The sequence below is a fragment of the Xenopus laevis genome, chromosome 7L (assembly GCF_017654675.1).
Source record: "Xenopus laevis strain J_2021 chromosome 7L, Xenopus_laevis_v10.1, whole genome shotgun sequence".
NCBI classification, from domain to species: Eukaryota; Metazoa; Chordata; class Amphibia; order Anura; family Pipidae; genus Xenopus; species Xenopus laevis.
Window position 1 is genome coordinate 16,292,407 of NC_054383.1, and position 25,603 is coordinate 16,318,009.

Sequence of the window (25,603 nt, forward strand, 5' to 3'; positions counted from 1 at the left end):
ATAAATCTGCCCCCAGGTATCCAGTGTCAGACAATAGTTGCTGAAAAAACATCTTTCTGATTTTTAAGAACTGACTAATACTGCCACAAGCACTTATCAGGTGATTGCATAGTTAGTTAGTTTAATGAAGGGGTTATTTTGGACACTTTAGTCAGGTTTATTATTAGTCGAAGTTCTGGTTTTCGGGCTTATTGATTTAAGAAAACTCAAGAACTATGATCCCCAACCAGTGGCTTATGAACAACATGTTGCTCACCAACTCCTTGGATGTTGCTCCTAGTGGTCTCAAAGCAGATGCTTATTTTTGAATTCCTGACTTGGAGGCAAGTTTTGGTTGTATAAAAACTAGATTTAAGACCAAAGAGAACCTCCTGTAGGCTGCCAGTCCACATAGGGGCTAACTAATAGCCAATCACAGCCCTTATTTGGCACCCCCGGACATTTTCACGATTGTGTTGCTCCCCAACTCTTTTTACATTTGAATATGGTTCACATCACATTTTCACAATAAAAAAAGTTATTTTTGGAGAAAAAGCAATTATTGCAAGAAAATGTGAGTGACATAAAGATTATACATTGATATGTCTCAACCTTTAACTAATTATAATAATAATCTGCCTCTTCAATGCCATATGTTTTGGTCTAAATAAAGCACTTATAATAGCACAATAATGTCAGCCCTTTCATTCTGATCAGAGGTAAATATTTGGGAACTTACTTTGACATTGGTACATCCGCTGAATTTTTATGCTCAAAAAATTGCATCTCTGATTGACTACCTCTGCAAGAGTAAAAGGTGGGTCTGATCAGTGCATTTTTATTCATTTATTTTTTTATTGGAAATTCATTAAAAAAAAATTTTTAAATGTGAAAATAAAGTATGCGATCCCTCATTCGGAAACCCATTTTGCAGAAAGCTCCAAATTACAAGGGGATCATCTTCATAGAATCAATTTTAGGCAAATAATTATAGTTTCTAAAAATAATCACTCTTTGTTCTGTAGTAATAAAACAGTAGCTTGTACTTGATGGGGACTAAGCAACATAAATCCATGTTGATGGCAATCCTAGTGGGGTTATTTAATGTTTAAATGCTTTTCAGCAGAAAACCAATAAGATATTTGCTTTTAAACAGGGTACCACTAAATTCTACTTGTTGATTGGTTGTTTTGGGTTACTGCTATTGGGCAAACTTAAGGTGGCCATACACTATAAGATTCGCTTGTTTTGCAAGGTCGCCACCGAAGGCAGGGTGATATTGGGTTAATTACAATGCTGAGAATAGGCACAGACCGGACAAGGACTGCATCAACTAGCCAATGTGGTCCTCGATCGCAAAGAAAAATGATACTTTGCATATTGATATCTTGGTCAGATATCAATCAGGGAAATCTGTAACAACACCTCCTACAGGGGTAGATAAGCTGTGAATCGGTCTAAGGGCAGAGACACACTCTAAGATTTAGTCATCCGATGATAAATCGCCTCTTCTTCAGGGCGACTTATCTCCCTGAACTGCCTCCCTCCAGCAAGAATCGAAATCACCAGCAAGGTGGCACTCAGAGCGATTTGTTTTCCGAAGTCGCCTGAAGCTTCCTTGTGAGGCAACTTCGAGCGACTTCGGAAAATGAAGCGCACCGATTGCCCTCCCGCTGCCAATTTACATTCTAGCTGGCAGGAGGCAGTTCAGGGAGATAAGTCGCACGAAGAAGAGGAGATTTGTAGCTGGGTGACTAATCTCCCTGAATCTGAGCGTGTCTCTGTCCTAAAGGACTGATATCGGCAGATTTAATTTTCCCCGTGTATGATCACCCTTAAAGGAGAAGGAAAGGCTAAAACTAAGTAAGCTTTATCAGAAAGGTCTTTATAAATACACCAGTAAACCCTCAAAGTAATGCTGCTCTGAGTTCTCTGTCAAAAGAAACACAGCATTTCTTTCCTTTTATTGTGTACACATGGACTTCTGTATCAGACTTCCTGTTTTCAGCATAAACTTTCAGGGCAGGGCTTGAGCATGCTCAATTTGCTCCTCTCCCCCTCCCTCCTCCCATCCCTGCTGTAATCTGAGCCCAGAGCTATGAGTGAGCAGGGAGAGACTCAGGCAGGAAGTGATGTCACACCAAGGTTATATGACAGCTTCTATCCTAAACAAACAGAGACAGTGTCTAGAGCTGTTTACTCAGGTATGGTAAAGCATTCCGCAGAATACATTTAGGGGGTTATGTAATAAAAGGCACTAAGTTTGCCCAGGGGCAGTAACGTATAGCAACCAATCAGCAGGTGCCATTTTTTGGTCACCTGTTTAAATGCAAACATCTTATTGGTTGTTATGGGTTATTGCTCAAGGGCAAACTTAGTGCCTCATATTACATATGGGGGTAGCTTGCACTATTGTTGCTAATCTGTTGGCAATAAACTGTCTTGTAGCTTTTCTTCTCCTTTAAGCTGGCCATAGAGGCACAGATCCTATCGTACAAATCGAGGATTCGTACGATTTTCCGATCATGTGTGGAGAGTGCCGACATCTTTCGTCCGGTGGAGATCGGTCGTTTGGTCGATCGGAAAGGTTTGATTTTAACCCGACCGATCCCGCCGGAGCTTATTGCGCATCGTAATCGGATCATACGGCCGAACGTTCAGATTACCCCCGATATAGCCATGCTTGTTAATGGCATATCGGGGAAAGATCCGCTCGTTTGGCGATGTCGCCAAATGAGCGGATCTTTGCGTCTATGGCCACCTTAAGAGTACCTTTTATTACATAAAGGTATAATAATTCAAGTAATGGCAATATCTCTTATCCAGGAAATCCCAGGTCCCAAGCATTCCGGGTAATAAATCCTATACTTGCAATTGTTTTCTGTACTTGAAGACAACTATGGATTTTCTTTCCTTCTCCTAAATCATCCAAGAACTAATCCTGAAATATTTTACACCGCTAATAACTGTTATAGTGGAATACACAGAGTTTCAATGTCCGTTTAACAAAAAATTTAACACATTACTGTAAGATGCCCATTTTTAACTAGCCTGCACTGAATCAATTGAAATGTTATCTATCAATTTTCTATTACGAGATAAAGATTTAAAAATGAGGTTATTTATGTGACTACAATACAAACAATAGTTCGACATTTCACCATATAAACTAAGTACAGTCTATTTAAATGTCTTCATTTAGTGTGATAACCCACTAAAGTTTTATTGACTTGGTTGTTTAAGGAATAATTAAGTACGTTTGGCTATTTTTCAGGCCCTTGGGTTATGCAGATTGTTCTAACTTAATGATTCCGACACTTATTGACATGACCTGCATGAAATTGTATTCAGAAAGGGATGTAGACTGTACCATGTTGACACAGCAGAGCTCGCTAAGGTATTACTCTCAGGTTTGAAAGTAAAAATGATGAAGCTTGATTCATTTAGGTGTGATAATATATAGCCAGGTTTGGGATTTGTTATCTAGAATGCTCGGGACCTGTGGCTTTACAGATAAGGGATCTTTTTGTTATTGGGATCACCATTCCTTAAGGGCAGAGACACATGTGGAGATTCAGGGAGATTAGTCCTCGTGAGGCAACTTCTGATGACCTCGGAAAACAAAGTGCTCCGAGAGCCATCCCGCCGGCGATTTAGCGGTTGGCACTCTGAGAGCTTCGTTTTCCAAAGTCGCTTGAAGTTTCCTTGTGAGGCAACTTCGGGCGACTTTGGAAAACAAAGCACTCTGAGTGCCATCCCGCCGGCGATTTCGATTCTAGCCAGCGGGAAGGCAGTTCAGGAGATTAGTCGCGATTTGTCACCGGGCAACTAAATCTCCCCGAATCTCCACGTGTGTCTCTGCCCTTAGTCTACTAAAAAATAATTTAAACATTAAATAACCAAAGTAGGATGGGTTTGCCTCCAATAAGAATTCATTATATCTTAGATGGGATCAAGAACAAGGTACTGTTTTATTATTACAGACAAAAAGGAAACAATTTTTAAAAATCTGCATCATTTGCTTAAAATGGAATCTATGGGGCAGATTCGAACACCTCGCACCACTTCGCCAGGCGCAAATGCGATACGACTATGCCAATTCACTGATATGAAAGTTTCGTTCTGGGCCGCGAACGCTGACGACTTTTCACTTGCATTACTTTAGCTTTGCGAGCATTTCATAGCGAAGATGCACTAGCGCTCGTTTGTGCCTAGTGAAAATTCACTAATGATCTTGCGTTTAGGTCAATTTGCACAGGGCAGTTAATCTAAAGTTGTATGGAGGTATTTATTATAAATGTTGGTGCAAATTCTGGAAGTTACCACTTTTTATTAAAAATGTCCAGGGAACTTTAATAAAGACACGAGAGTTAATATAATGCCTTACACATGAGCCCACTGTAAAATTAATGTTCCATATGTTATAAAATGTCTGGAGAAAACCGGTTACCCAAAAAAGTTTACGTTAGGACTTTTGCAGCCAATCCCACTCAAAAAAAGGAAAAGTTGCCAGCGTTTTTTGAACTTTAATGCAAAGTGATTGAGGAAGAAGTAGCTGCTTTTAAGCACTTTGCCAGGTCTGAGGTGGCGAAGTCAAATCTGGCAAAAGAGGTAACATTCAGTAAAATTCGAACTTTATGGAATTTGCAGAGTAACGATCTAGTGAAAAGTCGCCTGTTGACAGAGTGCGAACGAACGCTAGTGGCGGTCTCTTTCACTAGCAAATTGATGCCTGTAAGTGAATAGGTGATGTCTCTGCGGATGTTAATGCTGGCAAATTGTCGCTAGCGTTAACCACTTCGTCCATTAGTGAATCTGCCCCTATGAGAGATGGCCAAACTGTAATTTGGAGCTTTCTGGTTAACGGGTTTTCAGATAACAGCTCCCATACCTGTATATATAAAGTGCAATGTTATATCACTCATTATTTTAGCAATATTGGGCGCCAAACGCTGGCGAAGTTGCGCTAGCGTTGCCTAATTTGCATACGGCGGGAAGTTAAAGTTCTATGGACGTATATGCTGCAGCAAATACATTACACTACAAAAGTCCAGGGAATATTTGCGCTGGATACCCAGCCTCAGTGAGGGGCCAAGGTGGACAGAAAATGTCCATATCAGCCTTTGACCTCACGAATCATATCCTACTGATAGCAGAAGGCAATAGATTGGCAGGCAAGAGATACACACAAATGAAAATGGGCATGATAGATTGGCACAAAGTAGTCTATAGGGGTTACTAATGTGCAGACTGGCCTGAAACCCACTAAACTCGTGGGTTTGGGCCGGCTCCTGCACAAAATCTTTGGGTCGGGGTTGAGCTCTTCTCCTGCTCTCCCTGCCCAAGACCTAGCACTGCCGGCTTCTGGTCACTAAATTTATAGACTCGAGCCCGCCCCTTTTGTGATGTCACTGTAGGGCAGACACAGGTCTATAAATAGAGGGGACATATTCCTAACCTTTTTTACCCGTGAGCCACATTGAAATATAAAAACTGTTGGGGAGCCACACAAGTGATCAAAAGATCCTTGGGAATGCCAAATAAGGAATGTGGACCGTTAGCCTGCAGGAGGCTCTGTTAGAGTACTTCATGCGTCCAAAACTTGAATTTAAGTCAGAAATTTTAAATTGGGCACTCTGAGTGCCATCCCGCCGGCGATTTAGATTCTAGCCAGCTAGAATCTAAATACTTTGGTTAATAAATGTTTACTATGTTGCCACTGGGATCAACATCACTAAAAGTGGAAAGCAACATGTTACTCATGAGCCACAGGCTGGGGATCACAGGTCTAAAGAATAGTTAGGGTTAGAATTGTTGAGAATGGTTATTTGCTCTCCTAGATATACCCACAAGTCTAATTTGAAGTGTAGTTAGGGTGCCATTTGGGGTAAACATTTATTTGCTGTCCTAGATATTCTAACTATGCCTGAATGTTTGATACATACATATTTTCATACTTTTATACCCATTTCATGAGTTGAGAGGGGCCCTGACCAAAGGTGGGCTTTAACTAAAAAATGTCGACAATCACTGGTCTTATGTGTACTAGCCATACATATTATTGCTGCCCAGATACAGGGGCGGCTATATTTTATGCACCTATGCCATATTCATAATTCCTTATCACTTGCTATTTGCCTGGAACCAAAATGTTCTGCCAAATTCCCCAGTATGACAAAGTTTGTCATTTAATGCTACATGTGTTCTACAGGAACTTTTAAGAATCAGAATTTTTTTATACCCTTGGTGACAACTTGCTGGCCATGAATCCTCATGTCAAAATAAACAAATTGTCTCTGACAATAAACCCAGAGTGGTCCTAAATGTAATAAAGCTTAATGATCGCAACAATATTTTTTCTTATTGACAATAACAACCGCATAGCTTTTGACCTACTTTAGCCTGGTAGTTAAACCTGATAAGACAACAGAGCAGAAAATCAAGTGTAGAAAACTGAGAATCACTTTGTTTAGGGTTGGTCAGGATACCAGATGTTTTTATAAACCATAATCCAATCAGTATTAAACATGAGGCAAGCTCTACTAGTTGTCTATTCACTTTTACTTGCAATGCACAAAGTATGGTTTTCTGTCCAAAGCTAAAGTATATGAGGAGACACAAGTCATGAGCCTTTAGTCATCTGTCAAGGTTCATCCCAGTGGAGGATCTTGGATCTTAACATTTATCCAAAGAATTTATCCAAAGAATTTAATAGTGAATATTGTGGATGTCTTTCTCAAAGTCTTGAGAAAGCTCTTGCACAGGGCCTGAATCGTTACTAATTGTAATCTAATTTACACATCAGAATACATAGCCTAACAACAGAATTTTAGCTGTCACATTGTACCCCAGGCATTGACCACCAGGCAACTAATTCATTATCTCAGTAACATGTGCAACAGGGACTGGTCACGACTAATGACAGACAGTTGAATCACATTATATCCATTAGAAATTGCAGGGGTGCTTGACTACGTTACAGTCTGGCTCTTTTTTCGTGTTAAGGTTGACTAACCCAATCACACTATGCAATGAATTTGCAGAGAGATTACTCATTATGGTCATCGTCATCATTATTTATTTATATAACTACAGCTTGTTACACAGCACTTTAAAGTATTCTAATAACAAATAAAGGGCAATGGATTAATAAACAAGTCTTACAAAATGTAACTTTAGAATTTCTAGACCATAAAATAGGTGCTGGCTTAAGCAATGAGCTTAAAACAATGAGTATTTTGGAAAAAAAGAAGAGGGCTGTGGTTGTCTTTTGCTGGTACAGAAGCCCAAAACATACTGTACTATATTTCTAGTCTACTTCTTTAGTAAGGCTTTAATTCTCCTTTAAATACTTCCTAGCTCTCCAACAACTTAGTAAGGGGGGGGCAAGAGAATTTTTAGACAAGAATTGTTTATTATTCATGTCATTAGTATCTAACAGTGAGACTACTGTGTGATTTTTCTTGCCCATACCACACTATAGTTAAACTTTATACATTCATAGATGTAGCTAGTTAGGTGTTCAGAACTGGAAAGCAATTGTCAAATGCCTTTGGTGATGATAATGTGAAGCCAAGAACAGACATTAAAGTATAAACAGAGAAAGCAGAAGCCTCGTTGAATGATCATCTTGAATCAACTGGGCTGGTGGCCCTTAGAGGGATTTGAATATTCAATGGGCTGTGTTGAGTTGAGAATTCATTTCTATGGTTAATGGGATACATCTCCCATCACACATTAAATCTTGATATTATGCTGGTTTATGTCCCCTTTAGAAAGAAATAATATTAATTATTAAAAGATATCAGAGAGTGATACTTCAACATTCCTTGTGCAAGACGTCACTTGCAGTCATTAGTTTCCACTTGCATATTATGAGAAATAAAGGATATTTGACCTTTTAAAAGAATCTCAGTGTTGAATACAAACAGACTTACATTGGGTTTTGACTTTGGCTTTGTTTTTGCAAGATAGGAATCATCCTTAATAATTGGAAATAGATCAGCCATAAATCGTAATTTAAGTATTATTTCCTTATTTCAGAAACAATGTACTCCGCCTGCAACATTCTATATTTATTACCTGTGAAAGGACAGATAACGGAATATTGGCTTGCCGCTGACAGGAAATACTGAATCACTTAGATTTTAAAAACTAGCTTTAGTGGGATTCTCATAGCCCATAATAATAACCAACAAGGCAGCTCTTGCACATAAATTTGATGTTGGTCCCTGGAGTAAGATTATATTTGTGGAAGTGATTCTGACAATATAAAGTATATATTGAGTCAATGAATGCTCAGTTAACTTATCAGGTAGAAGCAACCACACAGAGCAGATGTTATACAAGAGATCCCTTGAGAACCACAAGTGAAGATCTACTTAATGGATTTTCATATAATTTGTTGATTGATTGAGCTCCAGTTTGTCATTTAACCAAAGATATCTCAGAATCATTGAGTAATAATGTTAATATCCTAAAAAAACAATAAATACTTTTTAAATTGACTTAGAGTACAAGACAATTCCATATCTTCTGCTGTACACCTGCCCCTGGAATAAGGGTACTTGTCATGGCCGGCACCCAATACCAGAACAAGTGCCAAGTACCCTGGTCTCGACTCGGCTTCACCAGTAGTGTGACCACCGTTGGGCTTCGGAAGGAGCCCTCAGCTTGCTTGGGTGCCACCTGGACTTAACGAGGGGTACAAGGCGAGATGTTCTGGCTGGCAAAGGGGCACGGCTGTTAGCAGAGTCTTTTGGGCCGAAGGTCACGTTACAAAATGATTAGGCAGGCGGATGGTCAGACAGGCTGGGTCGAGGCAGGCGGATATCAGAAACGTCAGGCAGGCAAGGGGCAAAACCGGATTGTCAATCAAGGGGTTAAGCTGGAAGAGTTGTCGTAGGCAGGCAAGGGTCAGGATACAGAATAGTCAGGAAACAGGCAGGAGTCAAAACCGAATAATCAGGACAAACAGATTCAGGAGCAGATGCACAAGGCTCAGGAAACCACTAGAAACTAGGTTCTATCACGGGCAATTTCAAACAGACAGATTAGGCTTTAAATAGTATTTGAATTTTGCGCCTTTGCGCGCTGACGTCAAACACCAGCGCGCCTGCGCCTTTAAATGACAAGGAGGCGTGCCGCGCGCGCCCTAGAGAGGAGCCGGCGCCAGCGAAAACACGCTGGCACGGCTAGAGAGAAGAATGGTGCGGCGGGCGTCCTGCCGATGTCGCTGCGGATGACCCCGCCGCATAGGTACTCTTACAGTACTTACAGTACTTCATTTTACATTGGCAGTATAGCAGAGTACAGTAATATTCCAAGTAAAGAGAGTGAAACAAATGCTTCAAGATGCTCTGGAGGACACTGAAAGGGTAGTAAGCCCACTGTTTGAGATGTACAGATGTTTATCTGTGGTTCTGGGCTTTTTGCAAAAAATATTTTTCAAACTATATTGGAACAGATAATAAGATGGTTTAAATTGTTCTTTAAAGGAAGTTCTTCATTCAAGATGACCACCAGACTAATCACTTATAGTCATCTTAGTAAAGGACTGATGCCAAAACAAAAAAGATAATAGACATAGAAAGTTAAGGATGAACTGCAATGAAAAATCCATACATAACACAATAATCTATACATGTCCTTAGAAACATGCACAGTATTATACTGTATTCAAAAAAAGAGAACCCATACACACTAACGGAGCTTTATATTGGTTGTCTGATACCCTTTAAATGAGATAAGTAGGATATCAAGAAAAGCAACCATACCATGAATTTAAGGATTGACAAATGAATATAGAATGGGAAATCAGGGGTAAAAGAGTAGGCATTATGTGGGCCAATGGCCATTGGGGAGGTGTGAAAAAGTTTTAACCGACAGTTTTTTCTTTAATGTTGCTGGAATACAGTCCCAACATACTCTTGTTCTTGAAAATATGATCATTGAGGGACCTGTACGTAATCAACCAGTGGTTGAAAACAATACTTTTCCCATCACCTTGACGTACTGATTTGTCTGACACAAAGGTTTCTAGACAATGGAAGTCATTAGATTGGAATCCAATTGAAACATACAAATAAAAAAAGAATCCCTGGACTTGCTATTATTTAGTGTTGCAATTTGAGCTACTTATTATAGAGGGCTTAAATATTTCAGAATAACAAATAGAAGAAAGCCACATAGTCTCTTTCCTCTCATGGAAGAATTTATTGGCCTCATAAAATGAAGAAAAATGAAAGCATAAAGCAGCGGAAAAAGTCAAACAGGGAGAGAAAGGCTAGAAAGCTGAAGAGGCAGTAATTTAAACTGAAAATTGTTGAAAATTATATTTTATTTTTAATTCGGGATGTATATGACTATTTCAAATTAAACCTAACGCAACTAAATATTATTTGGAATTAGGTTTGCTTTGGAAAAATGTATTTTTTGACTTTTTTCCTTTTTAAAATTATTGAACAAAATAATTGAACAATTTAAAGAAATGGTACAAATGTGTATTTTACGTTAAATTTAAGAAAACATGACTACATATTTTACTTTGAAATGAAATAAAATGTAAACTAAAGAAAACTGCTGTAAAAGCTTGGCCGCTCATGATTTACTTAATAAACCAGACTATGCAAATGGGAACTAAAAAGTCATCATCTAAAAGTACATTTATTTTTATGTTTACATCATTTTTCTGGGTTTTATTTGTATGTCTTTATATTTATTTATATGGGGTTTTTGCTATTTTATACACAGCTTTAATATAAACCTATGAGCATAGGGCAGTTGCATTTTATGATTAAGGAATTGAACCTCATAACTAAATTCTAGTTTTTTTTAATTTTTTTTATTTTTTAATATGAAAAAATATTTACTACATGTTTGGGAAGAAATTACAGAATATAAATGAAACCCTTGGCAAAATCCAGATCTCTTTGTTTTCTTTACTTCGAAATTCGACCATCGAATTAAAATACTTTAAGTCGAAGGATTTTTCACCGAAGTAAAATCGTTCGAACGTTTTTAGGGTACGATGTGTAAAGACTTAGAAAAATGGACTAGAAGGTCCCCATAGGCTAACATAGCACTTCGGCAGGTTTAATTTGTCGAAGTTTTGAAGTTGAAGTTTTTTTTAAAGAGACAGTACTTAGATTATTGAATATTAGAATATTCAAACTATTTTTACTTCGAACCAAATTCGAAGTAAATTCGAAGTCGTAGGGGCACATTTACTATGGGTCGAATATCGAGGGTTAATTAACCCTCGATATTTGACCATCGAAGTAAAATCCTTTTACCGCATTTAGTTCGATCGAACGATCGAAGGAAAAATCGTTCGATTGAATGATTAAATCCTTCAAATCGAACGATTCGAAGGATTTTAATCCATCGATCGAATGATTTTCGTTCAATACGAAATTGCTAAGAAAGCTTATGGGGAAGGTCCCCATAGGCTAACATTGGTGCTCGGTAGGTTTTAGGTAGGTAGTCAAAGTTTTTTTTAAAGAGACAGTACTTTGACTATCGAATGGTCGAATAGTCAAACGATTTTTAGTTTGAATTGTTCGATTCAAAGTCGTAGTCAAAGGTCGAAGTAGCCAATTCGATGGTCGAAGTAGCCAAAAAAAAACTTTGAAATTTGAAGTTCTAATCCTTCACTCCAGCTAAGTAAATGTGCCCCTTAGTATCCTATTCGATGGTCGAAGTATCCAAAAAATGACTTAGAATTTTGAATTTTTTTACTTCGAAAATTCCCTCGAATTCCCTTCGACCCTTGATAAATCTGCCCCTACGAGGCATTTTTATAAAAGTGATTAAAAAATGAAGTTGAAATACACCAAACATCGCCACTTTAATGCCATGGATGCCATGTAAAATCGAATCAAGTTATAAAGCTGTATAATGATTTTATGTGAGTAAGCAGCAGCATGTATGGTTTAAAAAGAGCCAGTTTCTTGGGAAAAAAAACCCACACACATTTTTTTTTTTACATTTTACACCACATTACACCACAATTCTTTGAATTTTAAATTCTTTGAAATTCTTTGCCACTTGATTTGCCCCTTTGACTTCCATAAGGTATAGCAGGTCAGATGTAGGGAAAAATAATGGCTTGAATTTCTGATGATAAACTCTTTATAATGAATTATATCTAAAAGAGACCCGTTTATTCTTTTACCAAAGTTTATTTGGCACATTAGCATGTGAAACGTGTGTGCCGTCATCTCTGCAAAGGAAAACATTTGCACATAAATACCCATGAATATTTAAATTCCCATCCATCACAAATTTGATGAATCAATGGGTTCTATAATTGCTTTTGTCAGCCTGTGAATCCGTTGGGTATTGAGAATTCAGTTAAAAATGTATGCATGAACTTTCACACATGTAAATGATTGCATGCGTTTGTTGCACCTAATAAGAGGGAATATGACAGTTTCTGGGGAATATGCATTCAGTAAACTGTTAATATACAGCCAAGAAAGGTCACAGCTTCAGTTGTCCAGCACAGTAAACTGACAGAATAATAAAAGTGTGGATTTCGTTCGATACAAGAGATTCTGTCAAATTTCAATCTTGCCAAAATTCAAGAGAATTTCTGAACCAAGTTGGTGCTTTGATGGAGTTGGCCCATTCCTAGTTATATTTGGTTCTGAAACAACTCTTAATTATTGGTCTATGCAACTACAACTGATGTTCATAAAAGTGTGTCTCAGTAAAAAACACATACCATTATTAAAACTTTTTGAAAATAATGAGTGTGACAACCTGCCTGGAGTTGAACCAGTGACCTGGTGTTCTTATGTTTTCTGCATTTCCTCTGCTCTATGCGAGGAGATAGCTAAGGCCCTCGTTCACTCCTATGGCTATGCTTGGTAATTGCTAGAAAACATGGCTTGCTTCACCTGTTGCCAATCTTGCCACAGGTGATTTTGTGTAAGCCATTTGACTGGCTATAAAACCTCTTACTCTGCTCTATTTGCCTAGCATAGGTTCCATAGTTTTTGGGTGCGATATATCGTCTGATCTGCTCCTTGTACTCACCCCTGCCTGTGTATTCTTCGGATTCTGATTCGGCACGACGCTTCTGATCTGTGTTTGACCCTGGCCTTTGAACTTGACTACGCTTCTGCTTTCTGAATTGATACCGTGCAGTCTGTTGGTTTTGACCTGGCCTGTCCCCTGACCTTGTTCTCCGTTCCAGTTAATCATTATGGTTCCCTCCCCTGCCCAGAGCTTTCCCCTTGGTCCTCTCGTGTTTTGGCATCTAAAAGCTGAGGTCTTCTCCCGATGTCAAATGTGACTGCTATAGGCAGAAGTGTGAGCCGTGACTGGGACCTTGGGGTTTAATGTGGGTTTGGGATACAATATGTTACATTATACTGGGCCAGACATGAACGCTGATGGAGCAGCTGCTTCCTCTGCTCACATGAAAGCAACCCTGGCAAGTCTCCTCCAGCAAGTCACGGAACAAGAATCCAAGCAGGAACAAGTTGTTCAGTGTCTCCAATAATTGGCTCCAAGGCTGGATGTTATTCAGCAGCAACTGGCTGCTCCAGCCTCGCCAGGTGCTCCTGCTCCAGCTTCCCTCTCAGGTAACTATGCAGTAGAACCCAAGATTTCATTCCCCGAAAAGTTCACGGGGGATCGTAGCAGTTTTTTTTGCTTTCTGGGAGGCATGCAAGTTACATTTGGGTTCCTACCCCACTCCTTTCCCACGGAGGAATCCCGGGTAAATTGTATCACCCTGCTCCAGGGGGATCCTCATCTATGGGCACTTAGTTTATCCTCTGATGACCCAGCCGTCTCTCTCTAGAGGCCTTCTTCAAGGCTATGGCGATTATTTTATGGTGGATGCTTAATATTTGTCTGTAATATGCCTGGAAATATGGAAAAATTACCTATATGATGGTATTTTAATTTATCTGTGACTTTTTTCAATATTCAAGATATTATATTACAGGTATGGGATCCATTATCTGGGAACCCGTTATCCAGAAAGCTCTGAATTACAGAAAGGCTGTCTCCAATAGTCAATTTTATCCAAATAATCCACAAAATGGTCGTCTCCCATAGGCTCCATCTATCCAAATAATCCAAATTATATTTTACACAGTTTTTTACAATTTTTTTTTAGCTAATTTAATTTTACGCAGAATAATCAATATGCCCCTTAAGGTATGAATATCCAAATTACGGAAAGATCCATTACCCAGAAAAGCCTCAAGTCCCGAGCATTCCGGATAACATATCCCGTACATGCATCTTGCATTGTTTCAAATGTGCAATCAGTATGTCTGTTGGACATTATAAATAACTTACCAGTATTTTGAAGCATCACCAACAATACAGAAATTTGCAAAATGAGACTATTTGTTCTACCACAAAATTGGATCCAGTAAAAATACAGTTAGGTGGAAAATGATCGCATTATATTCTTTTTATTGAAAATGTTATAAGTAACAACAGATAAAATTAAATCTGGGTGGTGTTTAACTGACATTGAAAACAGAGTACAGGTATGAAGTGATGGGCGAATTTGGGGCGTTTTGCTTCGCCGAAAAATTCGTTAATTTCCTGCCAATTGGTGAAAAATTAGCAAAACGGCGCTGGCGTCTCGTTTTTGACGGCGGAGTCCGTTTTTGTCACTGGCGTCTGTTTTTTTTTGGATGCCAGAAAATTTTAGCTGGTGAATTTTCACAGTGGTTTTATTCGCCAGTGGCGAATCGCAGGAATTCGCTGCGAATTTGCGCTTGCCAAATAAATTCGCCCATCACTACAGGTATGGGATCCATTATCCAAAAAACAGTTATCCAGAAAGCTCTGAATTACAGAAAGGCTGTCTCCAATAGACTCCATTTTATCCAAATAATCCAAATTTTTTATAATTATTTGCTTTGTCTCTGTAATAATAAAACAGTAGCTTGTACTTGATCCCAACTAAGATATAATCAATCCTTATTGGAAGCAAAATCAGCCTATTGAGTTTATTTAATACTGATGATTTTCTAGTAGACTTAAGGTATCAAGATCCAATTTATGAAAAGATCCATTATCCAGAAAACCCCATGTCCTGAGCATTCTGGATAACGGGCCTCAAACCTTTATTATGATTTTCTTTACCGAAGAACGTTGAGAATTGTGCCATTTTCAGTTGCAGTATTCTTTCTAATTGAAGTGTGCCCGGAAATATATAGTGAATAAAGTACCCCCTCTTGTAAATATAAGGATATTATTAGTTACCGAGGAGTTTCATGACCATATAAAAACACGAGGCCGAAGGCCGAGTGTTTTTATACAGGTCATGGAACTCCGAGGTAACTTCTAATATCCTCATATTTTACAACTGGGGGTACTTTATTTATTATAATACACAAATTTTAGTGAGTCATGTGACAGAAATGACATCACTACTCACCGTTTATAACTGATGACATCACTACTCACCGTTTATAAGGATATAATTTACAGGATATTCATGGCTTTTGTGTATTATAAAAGTATAAAAGTTTAAACCAATATTCATATAGTAGTTTTTTGAGCAGGACATAACCAATATAATAGGTGCTATTTTCTATCTGCATTTTTATTCATCTCACCTTCTGCTGCTGTAATGCAATTTAGAAACTCGTTTGTAACCTTTATGGCAAAAATGATGCTTTCATTACCTTAGTATAATCACAGAGAATGTGCATATCCTCTCAGATATATAATTTAAAAATGCATTAGCTTTAGCTAATGACCAGTTGTAAGACAAAAGGGACATAAAATTTCCAAAGCAATGTTGTGCCCAAATATCGCTCCCCAGCAAATTTTCAAGTATTAAATCATGATGGGTGCTGGAGTCCATCAACCATTGTAATGGATCCTTAAACACTTTTAAACCTATGTTAAGTTGTTTGCTTGATGCAAGACGATTATCCAAAGATATGCATGCCTGCTCTGTTGAATAAATGCAGCTATGCATGTACTTGCTGCTGCAATGTTGAATTTATTGAGTATAACAAGTAGACGCAGACCTCCCCTCTGCAATGTTGTAAATAACAACAAGACGATTGACATATGACCAGTAGGGATGGTTGGAGAATAAGATGATAGAGCACTAAAATAGTGGTCTGGCCAACCTGGAGTAATGGAAGAAGAGCCATAGGCCAGACACATTTTGTAATTTGAAGAATGGGTAACTTACGCACAGGCCTATGAGGAAATGCCCCATTAGGCATGAAATGCGACAGTTTCTCTATGTAGTAATAAAATATTATTTTTTACATTTATAATCACTTGTTTTGAACACTTTTTCTTGAGGCATCCAAATCCTTTGTATGTATCTGTAACTTGCTCTACAACTGGGGCTACTTATATTGGTTTTCAGTCTATCAGCCTCCTTACCTCTACCTTCTTTTTAATGGTGCTTTCTAGACTATTTTTAATAGTTCATTAAAAGTTAAGTTTTATTTTACTACTTTACTTGAGTTTGGCAATATTTATATGGGGTGGTGCAATTGGATGGGTCATTTCTTTCTTCTTTTTGTTTATATTAATTAATATTTGACCCTGCACACCCTTCCTTTGTATTTGATGGATGGTGCTCCCCAACCCCTACTTTGTTTATATTGGACCCCAAGTACTTTTCTCCTTTCACTAATAAATTATCAACTCCCTTTTGGACTATTTGAACACCTTTAAAAGCGTATGGTTCTGAAGGAGGGAATCGGCTTGAAACCATCTTGGAATCTAAGTAAATGGCTGATATTTTCATGTACAGTATCTGTATGAGCTAAGAGAGCCCCTGTAAAAAGATTGCATCTCCAAGAAGATCTTAAACTGATAAGCGCTATACTAAAGAGTGATGTCTGTATAACACAAGGTCAGATGCAAAGTGAAACCTTCTGAAATCAGAAGGTATTTACTTGTCTCATGCCATACACACAGCACTGCCTAGATTCCAATATGAGAGTTTTAATTCTCCCATAAGACATCATGGGCAGAGATATGCAAATCATTCTTTTATGTGATCTTAGCCAATTATGCATCTAGAACCAGTGGTTTATTGCACAGATCCAGCCTAGTGGTTCAGAGCAATGTAGCCTACCTTACAGACAGCCTGTTTTGCTCTTGTTAGACATCCTCACTACTAAATATTAAACCATGGATTTTGATAGGGTAGAACTTGGAGTGTAGTGAAATGGGAAACCGAACCCGGTTAGGGTGAGAAGGACTAAAAGGAGCCAAAAGCCCTTCAAAAGCAATTACATGCAAAGTGAAGCCTTCTGAAATCAGAATGTATTTACTTGTCTCATGCCAAACACACAGCACTGCCTAGATACCAAAATAAGAGTTTTAGTTCTCCCATAAGGCATCATGGGTAAACCATTAGGCTGTAACTGTGCTATAAACCAGCGGTTCTGGATGCATAGTTGGCCAAAGGGACATAAAGGAGTGATTTGCATGTCTCTACCCATGATGCCTTATGGGAGAATTAAAACTCTCATTTTTGGTATCTAGGCAGTGCTGTGTGTATGGCATGAGACAAGTAAATACATTCTGATTTCAGAAGGCTTCACTTTGCATGTAATTGCTTGTGAAGGGCTTTTGGCTCTTGTCAGTCCTTCTCACCCTAACCAAGTTCAGTTTCCCATTTCGTTACTCTCCAAGTCCGACCTTCTCTAAAGCCATGTACTAAAAACTTGGCCTGATGAGATCTAACAAGGTCAAAACAGTCTGTATGCAAGTTTGGGCATATGATACTGAGCTATAAAACCAGTGGTTCTGGATGCATACAAGGTATATGCAAAATTCACTCTGGAGAGCCAAATTAAATTCAGTGTATTTTATTCAGACACACAACATGTTTCGGACAGACATGTCCTTCATCAGGTGCTAATTGGCCTGACCTGATGAAGGACATGTCTGTCCGAAACATGTTGTGTGTCTGAATAAAATACACTGAATTTAATTTGGCTCTCCAGAGTGAATTTTGCATATACCTTGGATGTTTCGTGGCTGGGACGGTGCCACTGACTCTGTCTGATAGAGCCCTGATGCTTCTGGAGTGAGGGACCACCTGACTAACAATTGCAGTAGTTCTGGATGCATAGTTGTCTAAAAGATCTAAAGTGATTTGCATGTACTTGACCATGATGCCTTATGGGTAAATTAAAACTCTTATTTTTGGTATCTAGGCAGTGCTGTGTGTATTACATGAGACAAGTAAATACATTCTGATTTCATTAGGTTTTACTTTACATATAATTGCTTCTGAAGGGCTTTTTGGCTCCTTTTAGTCCTTCTCACCCTAATCAGGTTTAGTTTCCCACAAGGTCAGATATAATTCTGTGTATGTTTTCAGAGCTAGAAATATTGTACTATGCCTTTCCTCGCAAGAAACCATGAATTGAATGCAGGATGTGGAACAAATCATGCTTTAGGGATCTATGGTTGCTTGACTATTGCTACTACCATGCCTTAATTCTTAAAGGGACACTAAGTAAACCCGTCCCACTGTACCCCTAATTCTCTATAGACAATGATAAAAAACTTACAGTAATTACACATGGAGAACAATTCACCAATAACAATACTACTAAGTAAAACACCTATTTAGAGATGCAGGAAAATTAACCAATAAGAAAACATTTTATTGAGCAATATTAGAATACAGGTATGGGACCTGTTATCCAGAATGCTCGGGACCTGGGGTTTTCTGGATAATGGAAATTTCTGTAGTTTGGATCTTAATGTCTTAACTCTAGTAGAAAATCATGTAAACAATAAATAAACCCAATAGGCTGGTTTTGCTCTCAGTACAGATTAATTATATCTGAGTTTGGATCAAGTACAAGGTACTGTTTTATTATTACAAAGAAAAAGGAAATCATTTTTTAAAATCTGGATTATTTGAGTCTAATGGAGACAGCCTTTCCGTAATTCGGAGCTTTCTGGATAACAGGTTGCCGGATAATGGATCCCATACCTGTACAACCATTATTTTGCTGGACTACAGCTTTAACTTGACAATATGTTAAAGTATGATGGGAATTGTAGTCCCGCAAACAACTGTATAACGTGTGGTCAAACAATGGAGTTTTGTTTAATAATATGTTGGAGAAGGTTTGGGGTTGTGGTCCAGCAACATTTAGATAGAGAAACAGTGCTATGGAGGGTTTTTGTCCCGTTTAATATTCTAGTGGGGAAAAAGATTTCTTATTATACTGTTACATTTTTAATTGTATGTGTAGTTAATATTTCAGAGAATTGCAAAGTACATAAAGACTTCAGAATGAACACGGTTCTGAACCGTATTTATTTGAACTGTGAACATGCAGGTTGTAATTTGATTCTTGTAAAAAAAAGATATATTTCCAGTAATTGTGGAAACATGTTACTAATTGCTTTTAGAATGGCAGTTTTTAGGACAAGTTGTTTTTTGCTGTAATATAAGAATGTAATGGGGTTTTTTTTCTTTTCCCAGAGAATGCTGGAAATAGAGGCTTTTTCAGTATTGAACTTTTCCAGCGAAGAAACAATATTTGAATTCCAGTCACTCACCAAGGTTTTTATTTATTGATGAAGCATTTTAGCTTAAAGGGCAATGTTGGTAATGAACTTGGATTACTTTGCTAGTAATTTGCCAAGGACTGTACTGCACAAAGGTTCTGTAATTGCAGAATGGGGAATCAGATGTGATCGGAGTCAAAAAACTTTCTTACCAGTGGCATCTGCTTAGTTAGTAAAGACTGACCATAGTGAGTAATGGCAGGACCTCTTGCTAAAGACAGTCCATTATAATATAACCTGTTGATCTATGACATGTCCCCTCAGATTCTTTCCTACTCAAATATTAAGTAATATTTTCCCTCGACACATATTATAATAATTGAAGAAAATGTTTTTTCACTTTTCTGTTTTAGCACTGACCTGATAAACCTATCACTGTGCACAGAATGCAGAGTGCAATGCCATAGGGCAGGTGGTAAGGGCATGACTCTACTGTGGCCTGCACCTGCTGTTTAAGGGCATTTCTAAGGATTCTAGGAGTAAGTCCTTAAGGCAAGGAGCTGCTACTGTGCACACAGACAAACAAAGGTGATAAAAGGACCAGATGAGGGTGACATGGGTATAGAGACAAGATCAGGTTGAATAAGGATGGAATGGGTGAAGAGAACAAGACTGGAACTGAGCAGGTGGAGGACAGGAGCAGGATGGTGGGGCGAAGCAGCAGAATCTGAAACAGGAAAACAGAGCAAGTAGAGGACTGGATTGGGGTAGTGATGGCAAAGAAGCAGAATCTGAAACCGAGTGAAGCACGATGGAATAGGTGTTGAGACAGGACTGGATCAGAATGCAAGAAACAGAAGCAGGACAAGAACAGGTCAGGGTGCAGGACTAGAGCAGAAACAGGATCAATACTGAAGCCGGATGAGGGACAGGGGCAGGATTAAGAACAGGACTAGGTGAAGGAAATCAGAACAGAACTAGAATAGGAGCTGGGCTAAGGTACCTGCTGTGAGGAGGGCAGGACTTTTATAGGGCATTTCTAAGGATTGTAGAAGTGATTCCTTCAGGCAAGGAGCTACTACTGTGCACACAGACAAACAAAGGAGATAAAAGGACCAGATGAGGGTGTAGAGACAAGGTCAGATTGAATAAGGCTGGAATGGGTTAAGAGAACAAGACTGGAACTGAGCAGGTGGAGGACAGGAGCAGGATGGTGGGTTGAAGCAGCAGAATCTGAAACAGGAAAACAGAGCAAAGTAGAGGACTGGAGTGGGGCAGTGATGGCAAAAAGCAGAATCTGCAGCAGAGTGAAGCAGGATGGAATGGGTGTTGATACAGGACTGGATCTGAATGCAAGAAACAGAAGCAGGACAAGAACAGGTCAGGGTGCAGGTCTAGAGCAGAAACAGGATCAAGACTGAAGCCAGATGAGGGACAGGGGCAGGATTAAGAACAGGACTAGGTGAAGGAAACCAGGAAACCAGAACAGAACTAGAATTGGAGCTGGGCTAAGGTACCGGCTGTGAGGAGGGCAGGACTTTTATAGGGCAGAGTCAGCCCTGATTGACTGACTCCACCCAACCAATAAGTCTGCAGGTGTGAAGCAACAGACCCAGGACAGCAGGTGTAGTAGAAATAACCACACATCCACCCAGTGGAAAGGGAGAGCAGCCAACAATCAGCCTAACACAGGAGCTAGCTGCACATCTTCACACAAAACAGTGTGCTGGTTGTACCACATGTCGCAACATGATAACAGGCACCACCTTTCATCATCCCCATTCAGGTAAAAATATTACAATTAAACAACACATCACATGTACATCCACACATGTTATATATATGATCATGTGTCCATGTGGTTTGATAGACGTAGGTAAAGCCCAAACCACTATACGTGAACGAATGGGCAAACATAGATCCTCAATCAAAAAAGCATTTGAAACAGGTAAATCAGATATCCCCTTGGCAAAACATTTCCTAGCAATGGGACACAGGTTGCCTACTTTTAAGTTTATGGGAATTGATATGGTACCTAAACCAAAGAGAGGCGGGGACTGGGACCGCTTATTAATGCAAAGGGAAACTTATTGGATCAGATTTTTGGATACGGTGGCTCCACGAGGATTAAATGAATATTGTTCATTTGTGCCACTCTTAGAAACTAGATGAACTGATGTTTTTTAACTATGTACATTTATCAACATTTTACGTATTGCTATAAGTGCAAAAAATGTTTTTTATACTATTTTCTTTTAATTTTTTCTCTCTTTTGTCTTAGGTCTTTTTTTACACACTTTTAAAGTTTGACTCTGATACCCATAATGCCCTATGAGGAAACTAAGAGGCGGAATGTGGGAGTGTTTCACTGGGGGGGGGGGTGAGTGCTTAAAGGGATCCTGTCATCGGAAAACATGTTTTTTTTCAAAAGGCATCAGTTAATAGTGCTACTCCAGCAGAATTCTGCACTGAAATCCATTTCTCAAAAGAGCAAACAAATTTTTTTATATTCAATTTTGAAATCTGACATGGGGCTAGACATTTTGTCAATTTCCCAGGTGTCCCTGGTCATGTGACTTGTGCCTGCACTTTAGGAGAGAAATGCTTTCTGGCAGGCTGCTGTTTTTCCTTCTCAATGTAATTGAATGTGTCTCAGTGAGACATGGGTTTTTACTATTGAGTGCTGTTCTTAGATCTACCAGGCAGCTGTTATCTTGTGTTAGGGAGCTGCTATCTGGTTACCTTCCCATTGTTCTGTTGTTTGGCTGCTGGGGGGGAAAAGGGAGGGGGTGATATCACTCCAACTTGCAGTACAGCAGTAAAGAGTGATTGAAGTTTATCAGAGCACAAGTCACATGACTTGGGGCAGCTGTGAAATTGACAATAGGTCTAGCCCCATGTCAGATTTTAAAATTGAATATAAAAACATTGGTTTGCTCTTTTGAGAAATGAATTTCAGTGCAGAATTCTGCTGGAGCAGCACTATTAACTGATTTATTTTGAAAAAAATGTTTTTTTCCCATGACAGTATCCCTTTAAATGTTTGTAAATCATTGTTGGTTTTATCTTGAGAAAGGTCCCAACAGAGGACCGAAACGTTGATCTAATAAAGGATATTTTATTTGAAAAAATTCCCTGTGTTCTTACCTGTGTATATATATATATGTATCTCACTGGTACATTGATTTCAGCCATGCAGGTAGTCGCATTTGTAGCCTAATCACATTTTCCACTCCAAGTCTTAAAAAACATTCACTGCAGCTTTTCCTCAGGATGTAGATGGGGTTTAAAACATTGACCTTTTACTCAAAATTGCAATGAAACTCTTTCCCTGGAGGAAAAATAGCAATGCATGAAAGCAAGTTTATTAATCTGGAAGAGCAACTGTTTCCCATGGGCATCTGCCCAACTAGTCAATTTAAATTCTGTTTTTTTTTTTTTTTTGCTTTTACATCTTGCGGAGAAGCTGATTATTTACTCAGGTTTGTGTAACATCTAAAGGAGATCTCATTTTACAACTCAGCTACGTGTTTTTAACTGTTACAAATCTGCAGAAATCACCCTTTGTATGCCATGGAAATACCACCCGATACAATAGAATAGTATAATGCAGTTAAGGACAGAAGTTTTTCAGTAAGGTATATAATTATAGATAATAGGGATCATTAACAAATGCAGCTGCAGGTGGGGTCATTCTACAATGAACCAAATGTTGTGCTAATTAATGCCATTTATTGAAAACACCTGCTTCCATGCACGCTCCTTGCACTTTCATATATTTGTTATAAGCCCCATTGTGTCCATCCAACCTCTTCTACTTAATTGTGTGTGAGTGAGTCTATCACTACTATCACTCACACTATCAGCCTCACACTCGAAAAGTGTGTTATAACAGGAGCTAGCTTTCCACTAACTAGAAGCCCTTATTTACATATTTATAGCTTTTGCAGAGCTCACACCTAGGTTACCATTGCCACCATCAGAAAGACTCTGTACTACATAAGCGAGGAATACTCTGCTTTAGTGATGGGCGAATTTGAGGCAAATTTCCATGTTTCGCCATCGGATGAATAAATTCACGAAACTGTGGGGAAAATTTGCCTTGTGATGGACACCCATTGACTTTAATGCATCATCAAAATTAATGCGTTTCACAATTTTTTCACCGTTTAAATTTTTCGTCGAAAATTTGCCCATCATTACTCTGCTTTCCTTTTGCGCTTCTGCAATAGTGACCACCTGAACAGCCAACAGCCAGTTTGTCTCGGCAGCCTGAGCACTAATTTCTTGCTGCACAAACACCACATGCCGAAGTGCTTTAATGTCATCCTCCATCTTGTTTCCCTAAAGTCGGCACCAGCACAATCAGTATATCCTACTTCTAACACCATGGGGCACATTCACTAAGATTCATAGTTGCGTCAGGCGTAACTTTGCCGCACTTCGCCGCACTTCGCCAGGTGTAGTTTCGACAGCGCTTCGCAAATTCACCAAAATCCGAAGTTGCGCTCAGAGGTAGCGTAAGGTTGCGAAGTTGCGCTAGCGTTGATTCGCTAAGTAAAGCGAAGTTACGCTAGCGAAGGCTAGTTTGCATACGGCGCGAAATTCAAATTTCAATGGAGGAATACATATCAGCACTACAAATGGCTAGAAAACCTTCAAATCATCAAATAAAATTTTTATTTTGCCCTACACATGTGCCCACTGTATAGGTAAGTTGCCATGAGTCAGGAAATGTAGGGGGGAAGGAGGGGAGCCCCAAAAAAATTTCGATCTTTTTCAGCCTATCACCCATAATGTAGAAAACACGCCAGCGTTTTTTGTGACTTAGAAAAATTTTTGACTTTTTTTTTTAAACAATCCCTATCTACTCTATTGCGCTTCGCCAGGTCTGAGGTGGCGAAGGAAGTCTAGCGTAAAAGGTAGCGTTCAGTACACTATGCGCGTTAGTGAATTTGCGTAGTTATGTCGCTAGCGAAACTTCGGCAGGCGTAAGGGTGCGAAGTAACACTAGCGAAACTACGCCAGCGTTTGTTAGTGAATTTGCGCAGTAACGAAAATGACAAACGCTAGCGAAGTAACGCTAGCGTTCGGCACTTCGGCGCTTAGTGAATTTGCCCCTTAGTGAATTTGCCCCCATATGTGACCGATTGGCAGTGAAAGAACCATATAAAGATAATGGTCTTCGACCAGGGACGAAACTTCGATCCTTTTGACTATGTTTTTAATTTTTTTAAATGTTTTTTAAATCTGAGGTGCTCTGCTTATAAACATGGATTTGATATGGATTTGTCAGAACATTTAGAGGTAAAGGCACCAGTGTTATGAATGAGGAGCCAGGCCCAGATTTGTGGTGAGGCCACAAAGGCCGGGCCTAGGGAGGCAACACTTTGGGGGCGGCATTAAAGCTCCCCAGTGCTCCTGTGCTTCAGAACGTGCGTGGAGATGGGGTTGTGCGCAATAATCATCCGGTTCTATGACCATGTGGGTGATGCGTGAGCTAACGGCCGGTGCCGGAACTACCAGCCTCGGGACGTCGCACTATGGAACCCGGTCTTGTGAGGGGCCAATAATGGACACATATACTGTATATTGTGTGCATCTGGATTGAATATTAAAGCCCTAGGCATCAGTTAGCTGTAGACACAGACCCTGAACTGTGGTCACAATTATGGAACCTATTTGTAAGCCCTTTATTTTAGAACTTAACTCTAAAAGCAAATATGGGTAGACGTTCTGTATTTTGTGTAGTGAACTGACTGCACCAGCTTAAAGATACAGAGGGTCACCATTTTGGATTTTCTTTCAAGTGTCAGTGACACCGCACATGCTCAGTGTGGAAGCTAATCCTAGGGGTTGTTGCAAACCATCAAGCAGAAAATAAGGCTCATATATTATAGAAGCTGATGCTACAGGACTCATTACTAAATTCTGATGTAAATGTCACTGGTTTCTGGGCTGCCATGAAATGAGAAGTTGAATTACTGAATTAACAATCAGTAATTCCTTAAATAAGGTAATTTACAGCAGAATAGAGCATGTGGAGTGAATCAGCAGAATAAAAGATGGGGAGCTACTGGGGCATATTTGGATTTACTACTAAAGGATTGTGGTTGCCAAAAAAAAAAAA